The 7,105-nt window shown below is 44.3% G+C and overlaps 1 pseudogene; it reads left to right on the top strand.

The window, feature by feature from the left end:
- The first annotated feature begins 911 nt into the window (after positions 1 to 911).
- Positions 912 to 2,070, top strand: LOC130842492 (microfibrillar-associated protein 3-like; annotated as a pseudogene).
- Positions 2,071 to 7,105: the final 5,035 nt, after the last annotated feature.

Below are 7,105 nucleotides of genomic sequence, written 5' to 3'. Positions count from 1 at the left end.
TGGAAGCATCGTGGATTGCCATCTAGTCTAAAGAGTTCCCTGTCTTCAGGGGGTCTTTTGAGCCAAAGTTGGCTGACAAAGGAGTCCTGCATCTTCCGAGGTGTGGCCTTGGCGCAAACAATCTCTCATAGATTTCAGAGCGCAGCAGCTGAGGCTCTTGGTCAGTTATGCTCCCTGTGGTAGGAGGTCCGTGAGGTGCGTTCTTACAGTTGCCACCAACTACCTCTTGGGCCATGATCTCCTTTACCATGTGCCTCTACACAGAACTGCTTGTTTCTGATCTTCTAGTCTTTTTCCTTTCAGGCCCCTGACAGATGGCTAGCCATTGACCACAGCCCAATAATCTGTATATATTTTCACCTCAGGCCACTTCTCTGTCTATACAAATTGGTTGACGAGATACACTGCTTGGTCAGATGTCCTCCCTATTGTAGGCAACCTGTGAGGCACAGTTACTTTATCGTTCTGCCTCTTTCCCATGAACCATTTGAAAGCAACAAAGGCATCATGTCCATTTACTCCTCAATACTCCAGGAACAAGGACATTCTGTACATAAGCACAGTATGATTATCAAAACCAGAAAATGTAGCATCGCAATAATACTATTAGGCTCCGCGCGCCTGCAGCCCACAGGCGGCACCGCCGCGGGTGCGGGGGCAGAGGCAGGCGCCGGGAGGCTGCGGGGGGCGTCGGCGCGGCGGCTCCAGGGTGGGCCATGGCGAAGAGCGTGGGGCGGTCGCCGGGGTCGCGGGGCAGCGTCAGGTTAGCCAGGTTCTTAATACAGAGCCAACTCCATGGACCCAGGCCGGGTTTGGCCCCTGGCTTGCTCGGCCTGCTGTGAGCACAGTGTTGTCTGCTAGGAGACTTCCCTGGCTGGCGGTTCTGTTGCCTTATGGAGCAAGCAAAGAAGATGGACGGAGTGAAGCGCCATCTGCCTGTGTGCTTTCTGCCTTCTGTGCCCTTGTTAATCCTAGCGTCCACTCTGACGACTGCGAAGAGTGTGACCAACAGCACTTTAAATGGCACTGACGTGGTCATGGGCTCGGCGCCCGTGGTCATTGCCAGAACCAACCATATCATCGTCAAGGAAGGGAACAGTGCCTTGATCAACTGTACTGTTTATGGCCTCCCTGAGCCCCAGTTCAAGTGGTATCACTCTGTGGGTAAGCTGCTGTAGGAGGAGAGCGAGGACCAAGGGGCAGGAAAGTGGCAGACGCACGACGGCCTCCTGAACATCACCAAGGTGTCCTTCTCAGACCGAGGTCTGAGATACACGTGTGTGGCCTCCAATGCCCACGGCACTGTGAACAACACGGTGACGCTGCGGGTGGTCTTCACCTCGGGGGACATGGGCGTGTACGACATGGTGGTGTGCCTGGTGGCCTTCGCCGTGGTGCTGGTCCTCAACGTCACCCGCCTCTGCATGATGAGCAGCCACCTGAAGAAGGCCGAGTTCTTCCGCACGGAGGGCGCGGAGAAGCTGAAGAAGGCCTTCGAGATCACCAAGCGCATCCCCATCATCACCTCCTCCAAGACGCTGGAGCTGGCCAAGGCCACGCAGTTCAAGACCATGGAGTTCGCCCGCTACATCGAGGAGCTGGCCCGCAGCGTGCCGCTGCCCCCACTCATCATGAACTGCAGGACCATCGTGGAGGAGCTCATGGAGGGGGTGGGCTGGAGGCTGCGGCTGACGAGGTCTACACCATCCCCCACGCCCTGCAGCGGAGCGACTCCCCCACCGCCGACTCCGACGGCTCCTCGCTGCACGAGCTGCCCCAGCAGATTGCCATCGAGGTGTTCGTGCATCCCCTGTCCTGGAGGGAGCCCACGGACGACCAGGACGAGGGCCCCTGAAGGCCAGAGATGAGGAGGACACCGAGCCGTCGGCCAAACGCTTCCCGGAGCCCGCAGCACTTTCCACCGAGGTCACATCCGCAGCACTGACCTCTGGGGAGCCCACACCTGTAGAGGTACTGGACCGTGTCCTGCCACCAGGTCTCCTGGAGGCTGCAGAGCCGGCCGGGGCGCATGACAGGAGTGCCCACATCATCTATGAAAGTCATGTCTAACCTTCCCCCGAGAAGCTATGTACATTCCCTGAGAATCAGGGCCGCCCCCCGGGGACAGACGCAGTCTGCCTTCACTGCTAAGGCTCACTGGAGACGCCCATCCCGTAGGTAGGAGTCAGGCCCCTTCAGAAGGGGAACACCTGTGTGCACGCTGTGTGTCCCGACGGTCTGCGCGACAGAGGATGCGAGCAGCGTCGGTGCAGAGCTGGTGACCCTGGGCAGGTGTCTGTCCGCGCGACACGAGAGGCTTTTCTCTGCCAGATACCTTAATCGCTGATGCCCTTTTGGCAAAGAGCACCCGACTTTGTAAGAGACTCTGAGGTCAACAGCCCTGTCCAATGCGCACTGTACCGCTTTTCCTTTAAAAAATTATAGGTCTGCTACGAGAACAACTGCACGTCCGTGGGTCTGTTGCACTTTCTTCTCAGTTTTAACCCCCTTCACTGTTCTCTTATAACTGAGTCGTTGCTATACGAATGCTAATCATTCCTTCTGGTCTCATCCCCTTTGCCACTTTGTCCTTATTTCTCCCCCCAAACTTTTACCTCGGATGCTTTGGTGTCAGGGCTGATACCTAGGAGTCATCTGTAATGTTCCAAAGCAGTTACCAGCCTCGTGAATTTTGTCGTTTCCCAGGCCTGTCTCCATCCATCGCTTTTTTTTGTTTGTTTCCAATGAAGCTGCTGTTATGAAGCTGAGGAAAAAAAAAAAACAAAACTTGCCCAGGAACAGCACTTTAATAGCCAAATAAAAATGCTTTGCCTGTCTGGAAAAAAAAAAAGAGAGAAATAATACTATTATCTAAACCACAGTTTATATTCAAATTTGAACTATTGACTTGATTCTTTAGAGCTTCTTTCTTCTGGGTCCTGGATCCAATCTAGGATATGCATTGCATTTAGTTCTCATGTTTCCTTAATCTCTTTTAATCTGGAACGTTCTTCAGCTTCTCTTTGTCTTTTTTTGGCCTTAGAATTCCTGAACAACATAGGCCAATCATTTTGTACATTCTAAATGCACTTTTCTGCTATTTTCAAATTCTAGATCAACAAGAATAACACAAGTGTGACTGTGTCCTTCTTAGTTTTTCATATCAGGAGGTACATGATGTCAGTTTGTCTCCATATTGCTGCTGTGAACTTTGATCACTTGGTATAGGTAGTGTTATGGTCTGAATGTTTGTGTCCTCCCCAAATTCATCTGTTGAAATTCTAACCCCTGGGTGATGGTATTAGGAGGTGGGGACTTTAGAAAGTGATTAGGTCATGAAGGTAAAGCCCTCATGATTGAGATTAGTGCCCTTTTAAAAGCGGCCCTAGAGAGCTCCTTCTGCCATGTGAATTTATAGTGAGAAGAAGGCTGCGTGTGAGGAAGTAGGTCCTCACCAGACACCAAATCTGCTAGAGCCATGATCTTAGACTTCCCAGTCCCCAGAACTGTGAGAAATAAATTTTTATTGTTTATAAGCTACCCAGTCTATGGTATTTTGTTATAGCAGCCCAAATAGACTAAGTCAGGTACTACCCACCAGGTTCCTCCACTGTAAAGTTACTATTTCCCGCTTTGTAATTCATAAGTAATTGTGGGGAACTACTTTGATATTACATAAATATTCTTTCCCTCATCAAACTTTCACCCACTAGTTATACCATCCATCGATGCTTTTCTAACTCCATCATTCCTTCTAGATTTATTAGTTTGCATTTTACACCAAAGAATAAAAGTTCTCAACTAATAATCAATTAACTAGATAATTAGTTAATTAATATCATTATGGACTCATGGGGTCTTATTTAATGCATTTTTAATTGAAGTATAGTTGATTTACAAGTGTTGTGTTAATCCTGTATAGCAAAGTAATTCAGTTATACATATATATGCATTCTTTTTTAAATATTCTTTTCCATTATGATTTATCATAGGATATTGAATATAGTTCTCTATGCTATACAGTAGGATAGTTAATGCATTGTGATGTATTACACTCATTATTTATTTTGATGAACAAATTGTTCCACATTTCACCTTTGGGAGTCCACTGGCTTCTTTGTTTTTTTGTGATGTCCCTGTCATTCTTTTACACTTCTTTACTTTTTGGAACCACAAGATGCCCAGGGGAAAGAATTGTTGCTTTTCTTAACCAGTCTTGTATATTTAGTCGTCTCTTTAAATAATATGTGTGTATTGCTTTAATAAAAATAAAACTAATTTTAAAAAGATGTTCCTTTTCCAAATCAGTCCTTCAGTTACAGTAGTCTCCTAAACCTCATGTTGCCATGGAGGCCATGGGCCTGACCTGGCTTCTGTGAGAGCTCATTGCCTTTGTGTGTGGGCCATGGCTTTCTTTTTTCCTACTCACGCCTTCCATAGTGCTTAGTGTTCCTGAAAAAAAAAAAAAAAGGTATAAAAGATGTTCAACCTCACTAGTAATGGGAAAAATGCAAATTAACACAATAGTGGGTTAGAATAGGAGATAGAACAGTGTAGTGGTTAAAAGCATGGGCATTGGAACTAGACTGTTTCTATTCAAATACAAAATCTATATCTTGCTAGTTGTGTGACCTTGGGCAAGTTACTTAACTTCTCTTAGCTTCAATTTCCTCATCTGTAGAAAGAAGTATGATAGTATTTGCTTCTATGGTTGTTGTAATAATATGATGATTTAATACATGTAAAGTGCTTAGAAAAGAGCAAGTGCTTTGGAGAGTAATTTGGCGAAATCTGGTAAACTTGAAAATGCATATATCTTATATCCCAGCAATTCTGGATATTGAAATTGTACTTGACAGGTATAAATCCGAAGAACCTCTCTAGTGAAACTCTCAGACATGGACATAAAGACACATGTATGACAGCATTTTCTTCAGTACTCTTTGTAATAGCAAAATAGAAAATAAAATTAAAAAGTAGAAATAACCTAATTGTCCCTCACTTGTGGAATGTGTAAATAAGCTATGATTTATTCACATAGTGGAATGCTATATAGTTGTTTAAATGAATGAACTACATCATCTACCAGGGCAACGTCAATCAACATGAGTAAATTTTAAAACAATGTTGCATGGAAAAACGGGGTACAAAAGGGTAAATATGCACTATGCAATTAAAAAATTTAAAAAATACATGAAACAATATAGTGTTGGTTTGTATGTATGAAAAGTACAAAAATATGGACAAAAATGATGTATGGCAACTGCAGAACAGTGGTTATTCAAAGAGCGATAGGAGTAGGGGCCTCCCTGGTGGTCCAGTGGTTAAGAATCCACCTGCCAATGCAGGGGACACAGGTTCAATCCCTGCTCCGGGAAGATTCCACATGCCACGGAGCAACTAAGCCTGTGCGCCACAACTACTGAGGCTGTGCTCTAGAGCCCCCAAGCCACAACTACTGAGCCCACGCACCTCAACTACTGAAGCCCACATGCCTAGAGCCCGTGCTCTGCAACAAGAGAAGCTATTGCAATGAGAAGCCCACGCACCACAACGAAAAGTAGCCCCCGCTCACAGCAACTAGAGAAAGCCCACGCACAGCAACGAAGACCCAATGCAGCCAAAAAACAAACAAACAAAAAAAGGAGAGATATAAGTAGAGAAGTGATGGCGTGTAGGAGTTTTTGCTGTATTTCTAATACACTTTCTTAGAGAGAGAAAGAGACAGCCAAAGGAAATAAGGCAGAATGGTAACATCTAATTAGTTGGGTGGTCCTGATTATAGGTGGACTATTTTATCATTTTCTGTATTTTTCTATATGTCTGAAATACAATTAGTTTGTAAATGTAATGACTCTAAAATCTGGTTTCTAAACTGGAACACATTATATAAATGTTAAGCTATTATGATTTTTCATAGTAATACTCCCAATGTTCAGTTAATATATGGACATATAGTGAAAAGATAATGTTTAGGGTGTAATGCAGGTAGGTAGTTCTAATGTTCTTATTTCCAGTTAGGTGTTTTTTTGGTAGCATGTGGATAAGGAAGGGTGATTAGCAAAAAATAAAATGGTCCCAACATGGACAATTCCATCTGATGCTGGAGAAAACCTGGAGAAGACCAAACGCACACCAATACAATTTCCCATCCTTAAAGTCTGGCTCAGCGATCTCCTCCTCTGTGAACCTTTCTGTGAAGCACCCCCCACCTTACTCAGAACCTGCTTTTCTGTGCTCCCACAGCATTTCCTCACATGCAGTGTTCTCATTAGCATTTTTTGAGTTTATCTCCCACACTGGACTGTGAGACTGAAAGCAAAGAACATTTCTATTTCACCTCTTGCATCCCGTGCTGAGAATATCCTTTCTTACCCACACTTCAAGCTTCAGGTCAGGTTATCACCTTGTCCAGGAAGGCTTTCCTGACTCACCTATTTTGGGTTAATCCTACTCTTCTGTGTTTCCATATTACCCTATGCCAGCTTCTGCCATGGTGTGCATCACTCTATGTTATTATCATGTTTATTTTTCTCTCCATAGACACCTTAAGGTCAGGCTCCATGTCTCCAAGTGTCCAGCAAAGGGACTAGTCCATAGAAGGATCTTAGTCATGGCATAATGAATTGTATTGATACTTAGTTACATCAAGAAAACATACTGATAATGCAATTATAAGTCTTAATTTATACATGTGTAGCAGATACCCTGGCTGGATTGGAATTGAGGTATAGCTCCAGTCATATATAGAGATATTTGGTGTGTGGAGTTGAGTTCTAATTGTCATTATTAATCTGGTTCTGAGTGTAGAAGCACCATAAAAAACACCATAATCTAGCCGAGTATCTATACAGAAGTGACACTTCAAAATTATCATAATTAACAGGGGAGAGTAATAATTTTGGGATGCTCTTTTGTTTGTGTTCATTTTTCTCAAGCGATATCTGATCACTTGTTTAGTAGTAATGTGTAGAATACACTAGCTGGTTAAAGTAAATATCTATTAGTTTTGGAATAATATTAACTTATATTTATTAAGTACTCACTGAGTTCAAAGAAAGAAAGATATATAGATATTCACATTTCATCCTTCCCAAAGTATCTC

Source organism: Hippopotamus amphibius, chromosome X (genome assembly GCF_030028045.1).
Source record: "Hippopotamus amphibius kiboko isolate mHipAmp2 chromosome X, mHipAmp2.hap2, whole genome shotgun sequence".
NCBI lineage: Eukaryota > Metazoa > Chordata > Mammalia > Artiodactyla > Hippopotamidae > Hippopotamus > Hippopotamus amphibius.
The sequence above is the reverse complement of the archived record's forward strand: the minus strand, read 5'-3'. Positions and strand labels throughout refer to the sequence as shown.